Genomic DNA, 24,681 nt, shown 5'->3' on the forward strand with positions numbered 1-24,681 from the left:
TGAGACTCTCTGAGCCCAGGTTGGTTGATTCTATGTTCTGTTTTTGGTTTTGTTCCTTCCTCGCCAACTTCTGTGAGATTCCTTGAGCTCACCCTAATTTCTTGCTTTGAGATCCATTTCTTTTATGACTCCAGTGGAACTTATGGTGGAGTAAACCACTCTCCTCATAGTCAAGAATCCAAAGAGGAAGAAGGAATGAATTACAGTCTCCTTCCATATCATGTCGTCAGTGACTGCAAGATCTCTCATTAGGTCCCACTTCCTAAAGGTTCTACTTTCCATAAGGGTACCAACCTAGGAGCCAAGCCTATGGCACTTGAGTGTTGGGCAACAATAGACGTTCAACCCTAGCATCAAGGAGAATGTGAAATATCACAATGGATTATTCTCTGGGGCACATTTGGGAGTTGTTTGTAGAACTGCTGCCTACATTCTGTATGCAGCATCAGACCCAAATTCAAATATAAGGGAGTTTGAGAAATGTTCTTTGTGTGTGTGTGTGTGTGTGTGTGTGTGTGTGTGTGTGTGTGTGTGTCCTGCAACAGGAAATACTATGGTGAGCATAAAGCATTTTTTCAAATTTTGAGAATTAAGTTTAAAGACAACCTTAATAACTATATATGAAACTCTAAAAAGACTGAAGGTGTCATGATCACATACATACAATAAAGACTGTCTCACTGCAGTTTTCAATAGGAGATCATGAGCCTGCGTGGGCTGCTGTAATAAAATACTGGAGTCTAGATGAATTAAACACCAGGCATTTGCTTTTCTCCTTCCTTGTGCTAGCATGCTTGGGGACTTCTCCTCTGTCTCAATGGCAGCTGTCCTCTTGTTGTCCTCACAGAGTGGCAAAGGGTCTCGTCATGCTATCATCATGAAAACCCCTCACTCCCAACATCCTGTAAACTTCACTACCTCCAAATTCTCTACCTCTGGCTAACAGTACCTTGGAGTTAGAGCTTCAGCATATTAACTTCAGGGGGAGATGAATAGTTATTTTATAACATATTTTTTCTATTTTCTGCTCATCCCCAGGATACCTCATGATTTGAAATGTGCATTCTTGGGCCTGGTCTCCCTGTGATTCTGAGAATTGGAACTTCTACTCATGTGGCTTTTTGATGCTTCAGTTCCCTGAACTGTCTATCTTCAAAGGTCTTCAAAGAGTGAGGAGGCAGGAGATTAATATAAACATGGCAATTATCATGGCACCTGCGGAGAAAGAGAGAATTGGCTGTTCATCTCTTCCTCCAGTGTCTTCTGAGCACTAAGTCCAAAACAATTTTCTAGAAGTTCCATACAATGGTACCAATAATTGGCACACTTACTAAGAAATCCTCATGGGGTTTTCTTTCTTAGAGATCTGGATTGTGTCTGTGTCTTTTGTTTTATAATTTAGTCTAATTAATTCTGCATAGAAAAGGAAACAAGTTGTATACAAAACTACAACAAAGGCAACTGCTCCAATCTAGGGGACTTAGAAACTTTATGGAGTGGGAGTAATACTTGCACAGAGACCTGGAGGGTGTGTTTATTATGGTTCTCATTGTTGTGACCAAACATCCAACAAAAGAAATTAAGGAAAGAAGGGTTTGTTGTGGCTACTGCCTGGAAGGCGTGGCTTCAGGAGGCAGCTGCTCACATTGCATCTACACTGAGGGAGCATAGCAGTGAATGTTGGAATCCATGTTTCCTTTCCCTTTTATTCAGTTTATGACTCCTGGCCGGTGAGATGGGTCTACCTACATTCAAGATGGGTCTTTACTCTTCAATTAAACTTCTCTAGAAGTTCCCTCAGTGACATGCCCATTAAGTGTTATCTCCTTCGTGATTCCAACTGTTGTCAGCTTGGCACTGAGGTTTAGTCATTGTAGCAGATGATTTGGAAATAAAGAAATAATTGATGATGATAATAATAATAGCAGTTACTGAGCTCTTACTATGTTTTGAACTCTATACTATGTGATTTTATGTATTGATTAAGTCATTTCTCATAATCACCATGGCCTAATTATTAAGTTTTTTTGTTTATAGTCTTATCTGGAGGAAGAAAGATGCATTTAACAATAAAAAGGAGGAAGTATAGAGTTCCTGTGGTTGGAAAGAACATGGTTCATGAGTCATTTGAGGAACTGAAGGGGAATATTTGGAATTATACTGTATAAAATGCTAAATGAAAAATTACTTGCTGCCCATTAAACTATGATTATATTGGGAAGGAAAGGAAAGAAGAAAATATGGAAGTTTGTATTTTTTGTCAGATACAACTATAGAAATGTATTAATATATATGCTGGTCAACTTGGTATAACTTGGAATCACCTGTAAAGAGAGTCTTCATAGGGAACTATTAGATCAAGTTGGTCACTAGTGGACTATCTTGATTTTTAATAGATACAGAAAGATCCAGCCCACTCTGGGTGACACCATTCCCTAGGTTAGTCCCTGAGTGAAGAAAGTGAGCAAGAAAGCAATGATGTATTTATTATCTCTTGCTTGTGGATATGATACCTCAAGTTACAGCCTCAACTTCTCAAAATGTATAGAATATAACCTGAAACTGTAAGCCAATGCATATAAACCATTTATTTCCTTCCCTAGTTGCCTTTGGTTAGTCAGAATATTTTTTTAAAAATTACAGTAACATAAATGAAATTAAGATGCAATGTAACATGAAGTTATGGAGAATTTAATTAGAAAAATTTGTGTACAGATTTCTCACAACATTACTATAGGCCCCAGAGAAATATGTTTGGTGAAAATATATAAAACTGTTGTGGCTAGAGTTTTCTAGTACCTTTCTTCATTTGAAGTTTTAAGAGTGAAGGTGGTATTATAAAAATCAGAGTTCAAAGTAGAATAATTCCACTTGACCTAAATATTCACTATGGACTGGGGAAGATAATGATTTGGTGTAATGTGGTGGGTCATCACTCATCTAGTTTGGTGATTTCATGGGGAGGTGAAAGGAACCTTTGTTTTACCCATCAATTTTAGAATATAGTGCACTATGTGTGAGGTTAGAGTTTAAGCCTTTGCACTAGGAAGCAAATTTCTCACCATTGACGTGACCAAAGAAATGTTCTGACATTTCTTAATTTCATAGACAAGGTTTACTCCTTTGAAGCTGAGATTTCTAAATGTATAATTACATATGCATTGTACACCTGCTGATGACATGTGTCATTGTTATAGACAAATCCATTCTGTGGCAAATATTTAGTATCTTCGATAGGCTAGATTCTAGGGAGGCCAGAATGTGTTCATGAAACAAGGCTCATGGCCTTGTGCCCATGAGATTCGCACTTGAAAGGTGTTTATAGAAAATAATACAAAAAGGCAAATATAAAAGTGGAAATTTTACTGACTATTAAGAAGAAAAAGAATAAGCTGATGGGAAACAGAAAGATAAGTAAGACTCGTTTGGCTGAGTGATGTGCTAGGCAGCTGCTTATGCCAGTTCCTTTCTTTCACTCCCTCCCCTTAACTCTGGGTACCTGATCAACGTGGGCTTCCCTAAAGATCTTTCAGCTCTCTGCTGTGAATTTGCTATCCAGATGGTGGGAGGAGAAGAGATGGGCATTCCTTATCAGATCCCTATAGGGTCTCCTTGTGTGAAATGCTGTACTGGATGATGGTAATTTGTTTGTTTTGGGGACAAGATCTCACTGTGTATACCAGTATTCTTGGGTTACACTATGTAGACCAGGTTGGGCTTGAACTCACAGAGATCAGCATGTGTCTACCTCCCCAAGTCCTGGGATTAAAGGTGTGTGACACTATGACTAGCCTCTCACTGATACTTTGAGTTGCCCCTCTGTTTGCCCCTTTGATCTTTAGGTTATTAGATACGGTCAATTTCTCCTGCTTCAGGTTTCTAGCCATGGGCAACTGCATTGTATATCTCTCCTTGTGTCTTTAAATCCTATTTATACTTGTTTATAGCCCTTTAAGAACATTTAACCCCATTTGTCTACAACACCTGGTTCCTGACATTACCCAGATGGATTTATACTTCAAAGGGACTTTTGAGGATGTGGCTTTTTGTATTGAAACCTGAAATGTCAGAAATTTTAGATCATGTATTTAATGCGAGGAAGTGAGTTTTAGAAATGAGTAAAAATCTGTATGATGGTCTTAAGGCTGGACAACTTTATATGTTCATGGGACATATCAGAAAATTATGTAGGGACAGAGAAGAGGTAGTGTTAGAGGAGACTAAGAGATGGACAGGGGCAGTGGGAAGAGTCTGCTTTTAGTCTGAGTGAAGTAAATGACATTCAAAAAATTTAGGAAGGAAGGTGTCATGATCAGATTGAATTCATCATCTCTTAATTTAAGTGCTCAAACTCACCAAAGAACTCTATTCACATGCTGGGACCTATGTAGGGTACAAGGGAGGGGAAGACATCTACACAGATATTAAAGGCCTAGACCTCCCATATAGCAGAATCCTGGAACTGTAGGGAGATAGATGTATACAATAGTAACCAGAGACAAGGCGCAAGCAGTGTATTACAACCATAGCTGGGATGAATAGGGAGGAGTTGGTCATGGTGGCAGCACTTGATGACTTTGTCAAATAGGTTTTAGTTAATGACAATGGAAAGAGAAAGGATCCACCAAAAGGAGAGCTGTGATATTTGCCAATCAAAGCAGCTAGTCTGCGTATCAAAGAGACAGCAAATATGTTTTATTTATCAGGGAGTTTTGCCATGGCTACTTGGAATCTGTAGGAAGCTGCTAGAGGAGTGATGAGAGAAAGAGGAGGTGGACAAGCTGAAGAGAGACAAGGTTGGCCACATTCGTTTGATAATTCCAGGGAAGGGAGTTAGGGCTTTATGCCGTGGGCAGTGGTGGGCCATGAAAAGCTTTGTTTGAAATTTAAAAATTACGTTTATTTATTCACTTTCGAGAGCATCATAGACCAGTGCATCAATGCCATAGTTTTCACCCGACATAGGCTTCCTGTTCTCTCTTATGTTTTCGATCTCTTCTTTTTTATTATTATTCACATATATGCACATATAAGTACAACCTACTGATTCTATATAGTGCTGGTCATATAAATATGTGTATTTTTTAATCTGTTAATTTAGGACCAGATAACCTATCATGGGACTCATCCCTAACGAGGACTGAGTCTCCCTCTCTTAGTAGCCATTGGTTGCCTGTAGCTCTTCACGCCTTGGGAGTATCCCATGAGAGTTCCCCAGTCCACTGTTGTGAAGTCAACCAGTATTATCACTGCTTGGATCTTGCTTAGTCCACTATACTGTTAGGATTTCTTGGGTCTTACCTTCTGTCCTTTGTAGAAGATGGTATCTTGTAGCAGACGTCTCAGTCCTTTCACTCTTACAACCTATCCACCCCTCTTCCAAGATGTTCCTTGAGCCTTAGGTGTAGGAGTTGTTTGCGCATGTATCTAGGCACATCCCTGACAGTCATTATCTGTGTTTTGACCAGTTGTGCGGAAGAAAATGCAGGGATGACCTAGCAGCCAGCCCACTTGGCATACTGACCTTCTAAAGAAGAAGTATGGCACTCCTCGCTCCTGGAGTCAGAACCCTGAATTCTGAGGTAGCATGAGCAGCTAGTAGCTGGCCTGTGGACAAGTCTGCACTCTCCATGTCTCCCTTAATGTGTTTCTTCTGCCTAGAAACCTTGGTATGAGTACTCACTATCTGAGGTAATGCACTAGCCAGTCACAATTGATAAGCTTCCCCTATCTATGCACGTGCCTATGTACAGTAAAGCAGATACTCTTCCATGAAACTGGCCCCAGAGAGTATCTCCGCACCCTTTCCTGACCCACATCGTTTCTGTCACTTCTGGGGGATGCCACAGTTGTGGGTTTCTTCTTCAAAATGATGCTTCTTTGATTAGAGGTGGTATAGAGATATCTGTGGGGATAAGGATAGGTATTACAAATGTAGGTGGGATTTATCCTGGCTTAGGAAAATGACAATAGTAGGCTCTCCTCTTGGATCCCTGACTTTACCAGGCACAGATTGTGAAGCTATGGATTATAGCAGCAGGCATGCTGTCCTTCCATTGTATTGGCCTTTAGTCCAAGTATGTGGCTCTTCATTGTCCCCAAGGTATAAGTGTTTCTATTGCCCTTTTAGGTATACCTTGCCATGCTGGTCTTTGTTGTGGTTTGTAGGCATTCCAGCTGGGTAGGACTTTGAATTGCTTTTCACCCTTGAGGCTTGCATAGCACCTTCAGATATGATGGAAGGTAATCTTCAGGGGGTAGGCTTCTATCTCAGTTGCAGCTGGAATCCTCCAAGTCCTGTGCCTGAAAATATGTGCTGTCTTCAGCGATATGGTCTTCAAATTCTATGAGGCAACCAATATCAGTGGCAAGAGCCTATGTTCTTTCAGGAGTCTCTTGGACACCTCTGATCAACGACTTGAAGGAACACTTCCTGTGGCAGACACTGCAGTTCTTGCTAGATAGTCTTTGGCTCTTGTGGGATCAATGTCACCCTAAATGACATAACTTCAATTAATACGTGTGTGTGTGTGTAGACATATATACATATAATATATACATTTATTTAGTTATTTGTAGATAGAGTGTCATGTATACAACATACACACATATATGAACGTATACAGTATGTGTACTTTTAACACAAAATATGCTTACCTGAGTCTTTCAATCATGTTTAGTTCTCTTTACTCCTTCCTCCATCTTCACTGCTCCCTGTCCATCAGTATTACTCTCCTTCCCCCTCCCAAGATAAAATCTCCTGTTGTTGTTTTCTGCTTTCCCCCATCACAGGTCCTATGTCCTACTACCTTCCTGTGTAGAGTTTCTTCTTGCCTCCACCCTGCCCCCTTTACCTCTCTTGTTTGTATGGTCACCCCAGCTTACAATGACATCTAATGTTTTAGAACTGTGAACTACAAGTAAGAAAGAACACAACTTATTTTTGGTATTTACTTTAAGTTAGTTGAACTGTTTCTTCTTATTTCCCCAAGTTCTTTGATGAAGTTTGTGATGTAGTTCTGTGTCTTGCGCTCCATCTGGTTGAATCTCAATGGAGAACATTTCCACAGCACTGGTGGACTGGGAATAAGGCATGATGTCTCGGTTTTTAATATTGTTTGTGTTTTCGTGATGAGACCTAGGCATGTGGATTTATTTCACCGGCTGTGTGTCTGTCTGATTTGAGATTCTAGTATGCTTCTGTTGAGTGGAAGTTTGGCTTTGTTTGTATTGTTGCCTGAGTTATTTGATTTAAAATAAGCTTTTAAAAGTTGGTATGTGTATCTGTCAGACACTCAGTGTTGAGACTGGATTGGAAGGACAGATGTGAATCCAATTCAGCGGTAAGTAAGGGAGAACATGAATAGGCTAAGTGGCTAGATCTTTCTTAGCTGCCGTGCTAGTCAAGCTATGTTTGGGACTTTGAGGATGGTATGGTTGGTCAGGGTTCTTGGGTACTGTTGTGGTTTGAATGAGGATAACCCCCACAGACTCAGATGTTTGAGTTCTTTATCTCCAGCTAGGGGAACTATTTGGGAATCATCAGGCTGTGTGGCTTTATTGGAGGAAGTGTGTCACTGAGGGGCAGAATTTTAGGTTTCAAAAGACCTGTGGTATTTCCAGTGTTTCTCTCTTTTTGTCTCCAACTTTTGGATTAAGATGTACACTCTCAGCTCTACCATTTTGGACTCTAGCCCTCTGATACTCTAAATTGAAATCAAGTCCTTTCTTTTTAATGTTGTCTTGGTCATGGTGTTTTATCACAGCAATAGAAAAGTAACAACAACAACAACAACAACAAAAAAAAAAAAAAAAAAAAGGCACTCACCAGGTGAGGCACTCTACAGGCTGGATGGATGCTAAGCTTGAGAATTGGAAGTAGCATCTGAGGTAAGCTTCCAGGGAATCTCGGGCTTGGGCACAGATATATGTCCCTGATGCGGTCTGGAAGGTGGTGCAGGCAGATTTATGGGACTCACCAAACTGGATCAGCTGACTGAATGTGCTGCCTGAGCTCAGTCAAGATGTTGGGAACAGTGCAAGCAGGACTAAAACAGACTGAATGTGCCATCTGGGCTATGCTTGGACCAGACTCAGCCAATGTACTGGACGTGTGACCTGAGATAGGACATCGGATATGGCAGAATTTGTTTATTTATTGTATTGTGTTTTCATTTGTGTGGTTTTTGTGTGTACATGTATGCCGTGACATATGTGTCAGAGGATAATTTATGGGAGTAGGTATTTTTCCTTCTACTATGTGGATCTCAGGAATTAAATGCAGGCCATCAGTCATTGCAGCAAGGATCTTTACCTAATAAGTAATTTCAACAGACCCATATAACATTTGTATTTGGTGGCTTTTATTTTCTTATCTATCTATCTATCTATCTATCTATCTATCTATCTATCTATCTATCTATCTATCTATCTATCTATATCAGTAGGGTCTCATTTAGTAGCTATTGCTGGCCAGGAACTCACTATGTAGACTACGTTTGGCCTCTAACTCACAGATATTTACCTGTCTCTGCCTCCTGAGTGCTGGAATTAGAGATTCATGCAGTCATGCCTGGTTCTGTTTTGTTTTTAAGTTCTAATTTTAAATGTTATTTTTAAATTGAAATGTAATTACATTGTATTACCTTTTCTTTTTCCTTCTTTCAATTAATTTTATGCAATGCCATCTTGCTCTATCTCAGATTTGGGCCTCTTTTTGCATTCATGCAAGTGTGTGTGTGTGTGTGTGTGTGTGTGTGTGTGTGTGTGTGTGTGTGTGTGCATGTGAGTGCGCGCGCACTGGTGCACGAGCACACACCTGTGTGCATTCACATGCAATGTTACTTATATGCATATAATTTCAGGGCTGATGAGTTTGTATTAGATAACAAGCCTGAGAAAGGCTACTTTTTCATGTTCCAAGTATTCCTTATTTTCCTGTAATTCTTTGTGTAGAGTTGGGCCTATGAGATTTCCCCTTCCTTGTTAGCATTTCTGTTGGATTTTTAAAAACATATTTTATTAATTTATTCATATTACATCTAAATTGTTATCCCATCCCTTGTATCATCCCATTCCTCCCTCCCTCCAATTTTTCTTTTACTCCCCTCCCCTATGACTGTGACTGAGGCGGACTTCCTCCTCCTGTATATGCTCATAGGGTATCAAGTCTCTTCTTGGTAGCCTGCTATCCTTCCTCTGAGTGCCACCAGGCCTCCCCATCCAGGGGATGTGATAAAATATGGGGCACCAGAGTTCATGTGAAAGTCAGACCCCACTCTCCACTCAACTGTGAAGAACGTCCTGTCCATTGGCTAGATCTGGGTAGGGGTTTGAAGTTTACTGCATGTATTGTCCTTGGCTGGTGCCATAGATTTAGCAGGATCTGCTCATCATAATGTTCTTCTTGTAGGTTTCTAGGACCCTCTGGATCCTTCTATTTCCCCATTCTCCCATGCTTCTCTCACCTAAAGTCCCAATAAGATATTCTCCCCTCTGTCCCACTTTCCTGGTAAGTGAAGACTTTCATAAGACATGCCTCTTGGGCTACTGTCCAATTATAAGTGAGTATATACCATTTGACTCTTTCTGCTTCTGGGTTAACTCACTTATTATGATCATTTTCCTCAGTAAAAGAATGGAAAAAGAAACTGTGGTACATTTACACTGTGGAATACTACTCAGCTATTAAAAACAAGGATTTCCTGAAATTTGTGGACAAATGGATGCCTGTTGGTTTTATCCTTGTTTAGACAGCCGTGCTTTGGAGAAGTCATGGGTATAGCTTCCCTGACATTTCTAGGAAAGGGAATCTGACCTCAGATATCTTGTTTCTCTAGATCTTAAAATCTCTCTGCCTCCTCCTTCTCAATGTACCCCGAACCTTGGGTGCAGGAGTTGTGTTGCAGATTAATCCCTTGGGGCTGGGCACATGACCACATGGCTGCTTGTTCTCTGCATTCTGAGTAGCTGTTGTTTCAGTATTCTTCTTTGCTAGGCTAGACTCAGGTGCAGGCTGTGGCACCTTGGTTGTTTAAATATTTAATTGTGTTGTCTTAATTATGTGTAAGATGTGTGCTTGCACATGGCTATGTGCACCTGAGGGCAGGTACCCAAGGAGGCCAGAGGCATCAGATTCTCTGGAGCTGAGCTACAGAAGCTTATGATCCACCTGACACAGGTGCAGGTAACTGAACCCAGATACTGTGGAGGAGCAACACGTGCTTTTAACCAGAGTCATCTCTCTAGTACCCCTCCTTCTTCTCATTACTGAAACATTTTTGAGTTCTATATAGGAGCATCTAACAGGAGAGGGTTGGATAGAATTTCAAGAGAGAAGTGGGGGCTGGTGATCAGAAACCACTGTGGAGATTAAGGTATCTCTCTCATCCTTTTACTAGCAACCAGTGTTCTAACTTTGAAATGCTGGCTGAGTTTTATGACATGCTGTCACTTACTGCCACCATGCCAACTTTTGAGTATGATTTTTTTAAATGTAAAAAAAAAAAAAACAGGCATCTTCAGTGAGATAAAATGGTATACTAATAAAATAAAATAAAATAAAGTGGCTGCGAATCTTTTAGTCTGATTTTGGAGGATGGACACATTATTCTGTAGTCCTGTGAAGTTTTAGCTCAGAGTTTTACTTGAGTGACGTCAGAGAGTTAGGATGGGAAATCTGGTCAGTTATTAGTACACTATTTACTTGTGCATAAAGAAATAAGTATTTTTTTTTTTTTTAGCCAAGGGAGGGCCTAAGAAAGATTTACACAAGAGAAGAAAGGGAGAGAGAAAAACCCACCATCAGGCCATGTAGGAAACAGAAAGATCTCATGAACATTTTCTAGGTAAGTGGATTACCTGGCATTAAAAATTAGTTTAGGAGGCACAATGTGCCCCAGGGAAAACAAGTTAAACCAGTCCTGGTCTTTGCCTACATCTTAACCTGAGAAGAGGGTCAATCCTAGGGACAGAGCCCTCAGCCAGGGGTGGGGGGGGGTCTGATGTTAACTTCAGTTATGCTGAATTGGATTAAGGGACACCCAACTAATGTCCTCTACTACAGCATAGCTTGAGTGATACAACTGGTGTGAAAAGAGACATATGAGGTAAATGTGTAGCAGGAAAAATCTAAGTCCGTATTGGGATTGATGTTTTTCTTCTCTTCCATTTGACTCATATTCCAAACCCATTCCTAAGCTCATTACTTTCTGAATCCCACAATTTAGTTCCTTCCACGTTCTCTGTCCTTCAAACACCCACTAGTAAATCTATCAGCATGTCTCCATCTCCTCTAATGATTCTTTAATGCTTAATTTTTTGAAGTCTTTGTATATTTTCAATACAAGTCCTCTCTCAGATGAATACTTGACAATGATTTTCTTTTGTTCTGTCTATTCATTCACTTTGCAGTTTCCTTTGCTGTAGTGGGTGTTTTTAGCTTCTTATGATCACATTTCTTGGTTGCTGGTCTTATTTACTGTACTACCAGAATCTTATTCAGAAAGTTATTACCTGTGCCTATAAGATGATTCATGCTCCCTACTTTCTCATCGAGCAGTTTCAAGGCCTAAGATCTTATGCTGAGGTTCTTGATCCATTTGAAGTTGAGTTTTGTGTAGAATGAGAGATCGAGATCTAGTTTCATTTTTCTGCATGTTGAAATCCAGTTTTCCCAGAACAACTTGTTGAAGATGCTGTCTTTTCAAGTGTGTGCTTTTTAGTATTTTAGTAAAAAATCTGATAATTGTAGTTGGGTAGACCTATATCTGGGTCCTGAATTCTATTCCATTGATTTATGTGTCTCTTTTGTGCCACTCTCATGCTGTTTTTATTATTAATGCTCTATAATATAATTTGAAATTATGTATGGTGATATCTCCTGCACTATTCTTTTTTGTTCAAGATGGGTTGAGCTAGCCTTGATCTTTTGTGCTTCCACATAAACTTCTGAGTTGTTTTTTGTTTGTGAAGAATGACATTGGGGTTTTGATGGGGACTGGGTTGGATCTGTGGTCATTTCCACAAAATTCGTTCTTCTGATTTATAATCCAGGAATGTCTTTCTATTTTCCGGTGTCTTCCTTAATTTCTTTCTTCGGCATCTGAAAGTTTTCATTGTAGATGGTTAGTTTCTCTGGTCAGGTGTATTCCCAGGCATTTAAATTTTTTGTAGTTATTGTGAATTGGATTGTTTGCCTTATTTCTTTTTCAGTCTTTCATTGGTATATAGAAATGCTACTAAATTTTGTATGTTAATTCTGTATCTTGTCACTTTATTAAAGGTATTTGTCAGCTCTACTTAGCCATTGGGGAAATGCAAACTAAAAGTACTTTAGGATTTCACCCACTCCAGTCAGAAGGGCTATTATCAGGAATACAGACAGAAACTAATGGTGGCATGGGTGTGGTGAAAGGGGAACACTTATTTCCTCTTAGTGGGTATGTAAACTAATGTAGCTACTTTGAAATCAGACTGAAGGGTTATCTGAAAAACCCTGAAAGAGAAATATAATTGCCATATGACCCATGTCTACTATTCTTGGGAATATATCTGGTGGACTTTGTAACATATGGTAGAGATGCTTACATATCCATATTCGTTGCTCTTTTATTCACAATACCCTGAAAATGAAATCAACCTATATGTCCATTAGCAGATAAATAAGGTGAGGTTTCTAATGGATGGGAAAATGTGACACAAAGACACAATTGAGATAGTACTCAGATGTAAAGAAATATGAAATCATGAAATGTGCAAATAAATGGATAGAACTGGAAAAGTTATTGAATAAGGTAATTCAGGCCCAGAAAGACAAACACCTGCCACATCTTCTCTCTCATCTGTGGATTCCAACTTCCAATGTCTAGTGTTAGAAATACAAATGGAAGCCAGGAAAGTGGGAAGAGGTCTCTTTTTGTGTGGAGCATGTTGAGGGAAGCCAGATAGAAAATCATAGGTAAAATGAATAATAGCTAGGTGGAATACTGGGAGTGGAAAGGCTTAAGCAGTGAGGAGTGTGGGAGTGTGGGACAACTGAGGGGGTGAAGGAAGGAGTCACGCTAGTGGGTTATGATAAGCTAATAGAATATACTGTGTGACAAGATAGCAGAACTCAAACACGAAGAGAGGAAAAGATGATTGTGGGGGTTAATGGATTAAGTAGGGATGGGGCAGGGAATTGGGTGAGAGAAAGCAATTGTGGATGTGTTAATCAGAGCTAAGGATGTGTGGAAAAGCCTAGGAAACCCATTAATTAGAAAACCAAACCTAAATACAACTTTAGAATAAAGAGTTTGAAAGACAACACAAAGATGCCCTTGCTTAGTATCCGGTAGGGACTGCGCATCAGCCACAAGACATTAATTGGAAGTTCATCTATATACTTTTTGATGAAAAAAGAAAATCCTAAAAGCATGCAATCAGTGAATTTTGGGCGTAAATCACACAACTCTATTCTCCAAATTTATCTGAAATGGGAGGGAGGGAGGAATGGGAGGATACAAGGGATGGGATAACAATTGAGATGTAATACGAATAAATTAATAAAATATAATTAAAAGATCAGCCTTCTAGTACCATGCAGTTTTTGGTATTATTGCTCTGTAGTATAGATTAAAGTCAGGGATAGAGATGCCTCTAGAAGTTCTTTTAGTGTATAGGATTGTTCTAACCATTGTGGTTTTTTTCCATATGAAGTTTAGAATTGTTCTTACAAGGTTTGTAAAGAATTGTGTTGGTATTTTGATGGGGAATGAATTGAATCTGTAGAGTGCTTTTTACTGTTGGTACTACAGATCCATGAGCCTGGGACATCTTTCCATCTTCTGATATCTTTTTCAATTTCTTTCTTCAGAGACTTGAAGTGATTGTCATACAGATATTTGACTTGCTTGGCTAGAGTTACACCAAGATAATTTATATTATTTGTGACTGTAGTGAAGGGTGTAGTTTCTCTTATTTCTTTCTTGGCCTGCTTTTCATTTGTACTCAGGAAGGATACTGATTTTTAAAAATTAATTCTGTATCCAGTCACTTTGCTGAAGGTATTTATCAAATGTAAGAGATCTCTGGTGGAATTGTGTGGGTCATTTATGTATACTATCATATTATCTGTGAGTAGTTATATTTTGACGTCTTCCTTTCTGATTTGTATCCCTGTGATCTCTTTTAGTTGTCTTATTCCTCTATCTAGAACTTCAAGTACTATATTGAAGAGATATGGAGAGAGTAGGTAGCCTTGTCTTGTCCCTGATTTTAGTGGGATTGCTTTGAGTTTGTCTCCATTTAACTGGATGTTGGCCATTGGCTTGTTGTATGTAGCCTTTATTATGTTTAGGTATGGACTTATATCCCTGATATCTCCAAGATTTTCATCATGTTGGGGTGCTGTATTTTGTTGAATAGCTTTTATGCATCTAATGACATGATTATGTGATTTTTTTCCTTTTAATTAGTTTATATGGAGAAAAACATGGATGAAATTTCATATTTTGAACCATCCCTGCATCCCTGGGATGAAGCCTACATGATCATGGTGGGTGATGTATTTGATGTGTTCTTAGATTCAAGCTATACTACAGAGCAATAGAAGTAAAAACTGCATGGTATTGGCATAGAAATAGATGGGTTGATCAATGGAATTGAATAGAAGACACAGAATAAGCCTACACACATACAGACAGTTGATTTTTGACAAAGCCCAGTCTTTGTGTGGCAGGTAGAAGAGAGGGAACAACGTAGGAGACAGAGCACAGGGAGATAGGAGGGTGGAGATCTGATCTGGGGAAAGCAGGGACAGGAGGACAGAAAGCCTGCAGAGAAAAGAGAAAGAGTGAGTGGGGCATCTCTGTAACAAGGTGGAGAGCTCAGTCAGGGTAGGCTCCTGGGAGGATATGAGGAGGACTCTAGCAGAGACTCCTTGTAGCAGGGGCCACAGTGTCTGAAGAGGACACCCTCTACCTAGACAAGTCTCCTAGTAGAGGGAGAACACTAACCCACCCACAAAAACTTCAACTCCAAATTTATCCTGCCTACAAGATATGCAGAGATAGAGCAGATAGAGCAGAGATTGAGGGAATATCCAACCAATGCCTGGCCCTACCCAAGGCCCATTCCATGGGAGAGAACCAACCTCTGACACTGTTAACGATACTCTGCTATGCTTCTAGAAAGGAGCTCAGCAGAGTTGTCCTCTGACAGGCTCTTCCGAGCAGCACCTCAAAACAGATATTGAGACTCACAGCCAAACCCTGGGCAACACATAGGGAATCTTATGGAAAAGTTGAGGCGGGGGTGGGGGGCAGGAGAAGAAAAGGACCTGGAGGTGGTAGGAGCTCCAAAAGAAGACAAGCAGAACCAACTAGCTAAAGCCCAGAGGGTCTTGCTGAGACTGAAGCACTAACCAAGGACCATGCATGGATTGGACCTAGGCCCCCTTCCCAGATGTAGTCAGCGGGAAGCTCAAGCTTCATGTGGGTCTTCTAGTAAAGGGAGCAGGGACTGCTTCTGATATGGACTCAGATGGCAGCTTTTTTATCACTTCCTCCCTGGTGGGACTGTCTTGCCTGGCTATAGGGGAAGAGGACATGATGAGTTGGGGTAGAGGGGAAGGGGGGTAGAGGGAGGGAGGGTGGGACTGGAAGGAGAGGAGGGATGGGGCTATGACTATGATGTGAACTGAATAATAATAATAAAAAAACAGCCTGTCTGTGTTACTGGCTCTTTAATTTTTATTTTATGTGTATAGGTGTTCTGTCTGCATGCATGCCTGTACTATGCACATGCAGAGGTCAGAAGAGGGCATCTGGAGTTATAAATGGTTGCCAGCCACCATGTAGGTGCTGAGAATTGAACCTGAGTCCTCTGGAAGAGCATCCAGAAAAATATCAGTCATTTGGTGAAGTGCTTTCTCCATAAGCAGGAGGATCAGATCACTAAAACCCACATAAAAGAGAGAGAGAGAGAGAGAGAGAGAGAGAGAGAGAGAGAGAGAGAGAGAGAGAGAGAGAGAGAGAGAGAGAGAAAGCCAAGCTGACATTTGCTTGCTTCTGGGGAGCCAGAGAGAGGAGCATCTCTCAGGCTGGCTAGCCAGCCAATCTGACTGGAGCAGTGAGCCTAGGACTCACCACAAGACTTATCTTGAAACTAAGTTAAAGAGTGACATATGAGCATACCCAGTGTTGACTTCTGTCTGCCACATGCATTAGTGTGCCATGGAATTGAGATAAATTGATGGATGATGGATCCAAGTAACATCCTCACAGTGAATATTAAAACAAACTGCTTGCAAAGGTGAATTTTGATGCATTGTTGTAATTAAGCCTATGGTTCTCAGAATGTGGCCCAGGCATCTGTATTAGCTACTTTCCTCAATACTGTGAACAAGTACCTGACAAAAACAACTTAAGGGAGGAGGGACATATTTTTGGCTCTCTGTTTGGGAGGATACATCAAGAGAAAGGAACTGCAGTAGGCAGTGCTGTGGTGCCAGTAGCTTACAGCTGGGATCTCTCTCCTCATATCTTGGGGAACAGGGGGCAGGAGGGATGGAAGTTAGGTTGGGCTATAAACCTCAAAGCTTGCCAAACAAGAACTCACTTCCTCATCTGGTTGTGGAGACTTTCCAAGGCTCCACAACCTTCCAAAATAGCGCCACCAGCTGGAGGCTAAGTGTTTAAACACATGAGCTCGTGGAGGATGCAAACCACAGCAGTCATTAAAACCTTTTAATGGGCTCAATGAAGTCAAACTACTTTCAACAACATCAACATGTTTTGGGAAGTTTTCCCTCTCTTTTTAAATGTGTCTAACTGGAGTTGTCAGAGGTTTCAAGACAATGTGATATGTGTGATAGACTGAACAAAGGCACAGATTTTGATAATCACACTGTCTCATATTACCAGACATTAGCACAGATTTGTATAATTGTAAAACCAATGTCACTCTTCTTAGTAATTCTAGAAATAGGTTTTTAAAAATTATTTATCTCAGTATGTAACAGGCTCATTATTGCTATGCTAAAACTAAGAAAATTGTAGACGTTTCATGGTGTGACATAGCTAAAGTCACATATACACAAGTTTTTGAGGGTCTTTGTGCTTAAAAAGAATTTTCAGACCATAACAACTGAGGGCCACTGCTTACATTAATGGGAAGGGCACTTTGTTTACCTAGTGCCGTCTAGTCCCAGTACAATAAAAATACTTTCTAATTAATCTTCAATAATTCTAACAAGAAAAAGCAGTAGTGGTGAGCCAGTAGGGGCTCCCTGCTACTTTTGTAGGAAGCAAGAATCAATATGTAGATACTAAAGTGTTATTTCACAAAAAGTAATTGCACCTGGGCACCCTTTAAGCCAGCGCCATGGATTATAAATGTAATTAGAACACAACTTATCAAATACTAATTTCTATTTATTTAATAGAGCAAAGAGCGTCTATTCATGGCAGAGAATAAAGAAAGCTGCCTGGAAGGATTCCACTCCACAGTCAGCTTGCCACACATGCCTGCTTTTTTTTTTTTTTTCCTTTCTGTAAGAGACATTTATCAGGCCAAAGTAACGTTCCTTGAATTGAGATCGATTTTGCCATTGACTTGATATGTAGTGTTGACAGGGAAAACCACTCCTTTCTCTTAGCTCTAGTTTTCTCATGGATGTGATTTGGTTCCTTCTGAAGCTATCCAAGTCTGCAGGAAGGGCTGGGAGCAAAACAATGCCTTCAGTGAGCCAGTGAAGGGTGGTAGACTGGTTTGCTCACACAGAGGCCAGTAGGAAGCTAGGAGAGGTGACAGGGAATCTTGTGTGCAAAGTTCCAAGAGGGGTTAGGGGGCAGGAATGGATGGGGCAATAGTACAATTAGAAATTTTGTGAGTAACAGCACCAAAGGGGTCTTCCATTCATAAATGAAAGCATTCACTCCACAGGAGTAAGTGGCCACTTCCAGAGTCAGCAGGGACATGGAGAGCTTCACTCACCAGATATGGCTGAGTTTGACATGTCTTAATAAAAAGAGACACAGACTGGCATGTGCTTCTTGTGGGCTGGTAGCTTCTCTTGTTAGGTTGTGGATTTGAATCTGTTTACATTTAAACAAATGATTTGCTATGGTTGATATCATCAACTTGGCAGGATCTGGAAGTGCGTAGGAAACAAACGTCTGGATTTGCCTTGATTAGGTTAACTGAGGTAGAAGCCTCAACATAAAAGTGGGTGGCACCATTCCCTAGGCTTGGATCCTGAACTGCCTACCATGGAGAAGGCCAGCTTAGGGAATCATGATTCTCTGCGTCCTGGCTGGAGGTGCAATGCGACCAGCTGCCTCAAACTCCTCATCCCGGGGCTCCCTTACCATGAACGACCATACCCTCAAGCTGTGAGTCAAAATAAGCTCTTTCTTCCTTAAGTTTTATTCATGAGGATATATTTTCATGGCATCAGGAAAATAAACTAAGACAGCATGCAAGGAAGAAACGACGAAGGCTGTTCTCGACCTACAAGCACTCTGATGAATCCCTTTCTATAGTCATGCAGAGACCCAGCCTTGCCTTTGGATTGGGAACCAGCACTTCCTTCTGTGTTCAGGGTCTTTATCCTGCTGCCTTTGCTACATGGTGTCCTAAACCTTCCACCTTCACACCCCCTTCCCCGCTTCGGCCAGTTAATCACTTCAAGTCTCTTGAATCAGAGTGATGCTCCATCTCATACACGGCAGACATCCGTCCCTCTGCATGGATGGTTCCTTCCTCAACATGGCTGGCTAGGTTTCAATTTCTCATTTAAGTTTCATTTTCTCAGAGCCATCTTCTCTGAAGGTGGAAATGAGTTTGTTGTTTCTCTACTGTGGTGGTTTGCAAGAGAAGTGTCCCCTTCAGGCTCAGGTATTTGAAACTTGATCCTCAGCTGACAGTGTTGTTAAGGGAACTTTAGGAGAAATGGCCTTATTGGGGAAAGTGAGTGAGTGACAGTTGACAAGGCTTGTACCATTTAGTTTGCTCCCGTTGCTTGATGCTTGCTGTTGAGGATGTGAGGTCCCAGCTTCCTGCTCTGGCCACCACGACTGCCACTTACTGTCATGCTTTCCACCATGAAAGACTTTTACTTCTCTGTAATCAGAAGCCAAAGTAAACTCCTTCTTCCATACTTTGCTTTTGGTCATGGTGCTTATCAACAGAAAAGAAATATAAATATAAATAGTAATAGTAATATAAACATAAATATTACTCACCAAATCAACCCTATGGAATATTATGGGAATTTTGTATAGCTGTTTATTAAGCTAAAAATTCCTTCTTTATCCACATACAGTGTTCTTATTTTCTTATCTTTAAAAAAATCTTATTTCATCAATTAATGCTGTTTTTTCTTTTAAATAAAAAGTTAATTTTTTTTAAATGACCATACTGTGCATGGAATTAGGTAGAGGCCAAAGGCACAGCTGAGAACTGCTGTCAGTAAGATCTGAAAGAGCTTTCTACCCTGGGCCAAACCAGGATTCTTCACTTTCTTGCAGAAAATAATTTTTAGATAAGTTGTAGTCAGCCTCTGCATCTTCCTCTTTCTAGCTTTGCTCCTTGGTCTAGCTGGGGGATTTTTAAAAGTAACTTCCTGAAAACGAGGGTGTGTCTAGGAGATAAAATATCTGAAAATGTCTAAATGTTACCATAAGATAGTTCAGACGAATTCCAGATTCAATGTTCTCTCTGTATTTTTAAAGCTTTCTTCAGTGTTTTTGAAACTTGAAGCATTTCTGATGGTTGCAATTCCAATCTTACTTCTACACGATCTTAACTCTTCTGTCTCCATCCTCACCTCGGTGAGTTCTGAGATTCCTGGTGGCAACTTAGCAACATGCTTATTTTCACCCCCATGTGTCACCTGTGTCCTCTATGTCAGACACATGAGTCTGGAGTTTCTAATTCCTCTGCCTCCTGCTTATGGGTGGCTGCTGCACTTTCTGAGGCCAAAGGCAGAGGATGTCTATATGCATCACCTTTCTTGTGCTCGTGTCTTGCTCCTTGCTCTCTTGCTTCTGTAGGTTATCAGGTCTCCGGGAACCTTGGACACATGGAGTGATTTCAACCCATACGTTCGTTTGGGTCCTTTAAATTAACTTTTCATACCTGTCAATCATCATCCACACTTCTATTTATTCGGTATTCCATAATCTAATTAAACATGACCATTCACTTACATCTTGAAACAACTTTTGGGGGGGGCGTTAATGTCTCAAGTGAACAAAAAGGTAAGTGTGGGTGTTCAAACCGTCACATTTAACTAGAAGTCTGTGCACATGATTTTCCTTCCCTCAAACCTATCTGCTCATGCCTATAATGATGCTGTGTCTAGTTTTTCACCCACTGAACCCTTCATACCAACTCAAGGGGGGGTATACCTTTGTGTGGTGTGAATGGAATAACAGGAAGGGATAGATCTAGGGCTTCATGCTTGTAGGCCTTACAATTAAGCCACAACTATGTGTTGATGAAAGAAGTTTCCACAAAGTGAAATTGTTTGGCAAGATGTGGTCTGGGAGAAGATGCTTGAAGAGAAAGCTGAGCTCAGATGATGAAGGGTACCAGGCTGACCACAATGAGTTTGTCTCTATTAAAAGTCCATGCATGGTGTCCCATCAATGGTATAAGTGACAGTGTAATGCGTTTTAGCCAGAATGAGTCAGAAAGAATTTGTCTGTGGCAGCAAGATGTTTTCTAGGAGTATCGTGTAGTGGAATGTGGTGGTGTGAACTGGTGAGCAGAGAGCTTCTGAGGAACAATCAACAAGACCTAAGGCATAGTCCAGTATGGAGCCATTCAGGAACAGAAAGAAAGGCACACAAAAGATTTGAGGAGCATGAGGGTAAAAATAGGGCTTTGTTTTCCTTTTCGGGACAATAAGGAAATGTACAAGTAGAAATGTTTAGCAGGCATCTATTAGAACATGGGTATGTGGGGTGAGAATCTGAAGGAAAGAATGACAAGAAGAGATGTAGTTACTCTCTCCAGTTCATGTAGCTGGCAACTGGCGGACTCAGAACACCAGAAGTCCGGTCTGCCTGAGCCCACAACTCACGGTCAATTGAAGTCTGTACAGACTATAAAACTTTGTCAGCTTGAGGGCCAGAGGCTTGGGATTTGCTCTTGGGGGAAACTCGTATTTACCAAGGCAAGAGCCTACCCCAGATTGATGGTGCATGGTACAAATACTGTAGAAAGTAAACGAGATGTGAGTGAAGACTATTGGTGTGTTCACTTAGCAGCGTCTCGGCCGTGGGTAGAAAATCTGGGGCAGGTAGAGCCTTGTTGGCTAAAGCTGAGGCCGCTCCTACTTTCACTTTGATGATTCTCCAACAGCACTGGCTGCACTTTCTACTGTTACACTTTGTACCCTGCTCGTTGCTATGGTTCAGGCCAGAGAAATCGATGACCAAGCAGAAATTCTCAGAAAACAAATGGAGATGACATCCTGCTAGCTCTCCTCAGCCTTGCTCAGCAGCTCAGCCTGAGAGAAGCACAGCTCATGGTTTTCTGAAGTGCTCTGGGGTCTGGCAGTTCTTTCTGTGCTCTTCCCTCCCTTGACATGCCATTGGGTTCATGGCTTCGGCTCAGGGAGGAAGAGGAAGCAGATACCATGAGAGTGGAGGCGTGGTGTGTGTAGGTTGTGAAACAGTATGTGAGAAGCCTCCAGAACCAGCAAAGAAAGTTTTGTTTCTGGAATTTGTAATTCATGGTTTTCACACTCAACATTTCTGTTACTTGAAATTGTGATAAAAATCTATGCCATCCTATGGCCTTGCATATATGTTTTATATGAAAAAGAAATTGTAAGCCTATTATAACTTCCTCTTCTTAAGCATAATTTACTTGTATGAGGAGCCAAATAGCATGGTAGGGCTGAATCATAGGAAAGGTGGGCATGCTTGTTCTATACCACTATTACAGCACCCTGGGAAGGAGTCCTGGGCTCTCGCTGAAAGGGGCACTCCTTGGTCTTGGTTATTGTTTTCTTTCTACTGTTAGAGCCTCTTTAATCTCATGTGTCAGAAAAAAAAAAAAAAAAGCTTGAGTCCTGTCTTTGAATCTCTCTTCTTTTCATGACTGGTTTGTGGTATTGGGACAGTCACTTGGTCTCTTTGAATCCCCATTTGTCTCATTATAAATGTAGATAAGAAGATTATCTACACACACACACACACACACACACACACACACAGAGAGAGAGAGAGAGAGAGAGACATAGAGACAGAGAGAGACAGAGAGCGATAGAGACAGAGACAGAGACACAGAGAGAGACAGAGACACAGAGACAGAGATTGCACTTAGTAGGTACTAAAATTATGTGAACTGCTACCATTGAGCTATTTAGGTAGTTTTCTCTTTTTCTACTGATGGTTGCTGACTCACCAAGAAGGAAAATAAAACCAATTTACTGTACACTGAAAACTCAAGGGAGAGAGCTGTAGGTGTTTATGTTTTGGATTTTATTTTTAAACATTACAAAAATGTTCCATCCACTGGATTTTGACATTAAGAATGAAAAACATTATTTATAACTGAGTCAGTAATGACAAAATGAAAATATTACACATATGATTTCAGTTCTGTAGCATACTTATTTAAATCAAAAGATATATACACACCCCTCTCCATCTCTCTCCCTCTCTCTCTCTAGAGAGGTCATAAATTTGCTGTTACTTCCATCTGAAACTTAATTTATCTGCTCCTTTCCTCCATTCCTTTTCCCATCCCTCCCTCCCTCCCTCCCTCCATCCACCCACCTTCCTTCTTTCCTTCATTCCTTCCTTCTCTCCTTCTTTCCTCCAAACTATCCATCCCACACATCTATTCACCTACCCATGCATTGTATCGATACACCCATCCTTCCATCTAGCAATGCTTCTAACCCATCCATTCACCTACCAACCTATGCATATGGCCCACTCAGTTACTATCCATTCACCTATATCTGTTGAGCCCATCCACCCATCTATTAATTCATCAACTCACCCATCAATTATCATATCTCTTGAGTTAATAAACTGCTAAATAATGCTACCTATTTGGTCCTCTCCTAAGCACTAGTGACACAAGTGCTGAAGCCAGTGCAGCATTTCAAGAGCTCATTGCTTACAGAAGAGACAGTCAAGTAAACAAAAAGAGCTCGGTGGGGAATACTGAGTGACTGTTATAGATGTGGAATGGCAGACAGCTTCACAAAGGACGTGCTCCCAACTGGGTCTCAGAGAAAATGGAGCAATCAAGGTTTGTAGGTGTTGGAGAGAATGGGAAGGTGTTATGAGCAGGGTAAATTTCTGAACAACTTTTGGAGAGGCACAGTGCTCTGTGAACAGCAAACCAGTTTATTTGAAGTAGTTCCCTGAATTCAGGAAACCAGTATAATAGATAGTTGTGGTTCTGACTGTTGGAGGCAGATAGATTTGAGCTGAAGTTTGATTGACTAGAATGACTCTGGTCAGACTATTTAACCTCTCTAGGCTCTACCTCTTTATATTTAACAGGAAGACAGAAGTTAATAGTGTTGTGAGCTAGAGTACTTTGAAAGAATACATGTCACATCTTTGTGCATTGCTCTGCACAGAGGAGAGCCTCAAATTGAAGCTTGTTTTAAAATATCAACATATTGGATCTTGGTCTAGTGGAGTTTTCATGGCAGATGGTAGGAGAGAAGATGCCTCTGTGAATTGAATATATTCTTATGACTTTCTAACTTTTTTTTGCTGAACCTTTAGGAAACTTCTCTGAACTATAGCAACACATTTAGTGATGTAGAAAATGCCCTTTTGGTTTAACCGCCCCCCCCCCATTTGCTTTGGCTGGTGTGAAGTCAAACAGAGGGCACTTACTCTCTCTGTTCCTTACTGCCACTTGTGTAAAAAGCTAAAGGATGAACGTGTGAGACCCAAGCTCTTTGGAAGGCCATGGACTATATGCTAAGCACAGAGCTGTTTCTAAGAATGTAAGTAAGCAGCACAGGGTACTGACTGGGAAGGACACTGCACATCTGTGTCTGGTTAATGGAACAGAGCCTCAAATCTGGGTTACAGAAAGCAAACAAACAGGCTAGGGATCTAGCTCAGTGCTGGGAAACTCACCCAGTAAACACAAGGCTCTAACACCAAGGGAGAAGGGGCCATAGAGGACACATTTCAAATACAAAACAAGCTGCAGTCAGCTGTTTTTTTCTTGGAAACATTTAATTACTAGGAGAGCTGGGCAGCAATTCATGCCCATGGAATAGGTCTCTAGTTTAGAATTACTCCTTGCTGCTTTTTGTCTTCAGTGTGCATAATGTTCTGCTTGGGAGAACACAGAGCCCTATCTCTTCCCCTTGACATTTCTGACACAGTACAATAGAATGGGGTTCAAGAAGCAGCATTTTCTTAAGTTCGCAGGTAGTACTAATGCTGTTCTTCCAGAGAGGCCACACTGTGAACTGCTGACTCAAGAAGAGGGGAACAAACTTTCTTAGCATTCTCCCAAGGCATCGCCTTCCATGGCCACTCTCCTTTCACGTGTTTCTAGCTATGTGTTGTATAGGACAGAGGAACATAATCGTAATGACCACTAGAGGGAAGTTTGTCTACGATCTGGGAAGGAAAGGACTAAAAGTTTGAGTGGGACTTTGAGGTCTGAAGATGTGTGTGCCTAAACAATTGCAGACAG

Source organism: Acomys russatus, chromosome 2, assembly GCF_903995435.1.
Source record: "Acomys russatus chromosome 2, mAcoRus1.1, whole genome shotgun sequence".
Classification (NCBI taxonomy): domain Eukaryota; kingdom Metazoa; phylum Chordata; class Mammalia; order Rodentia; family Muridae; genus Acomys; species Acomys russatus.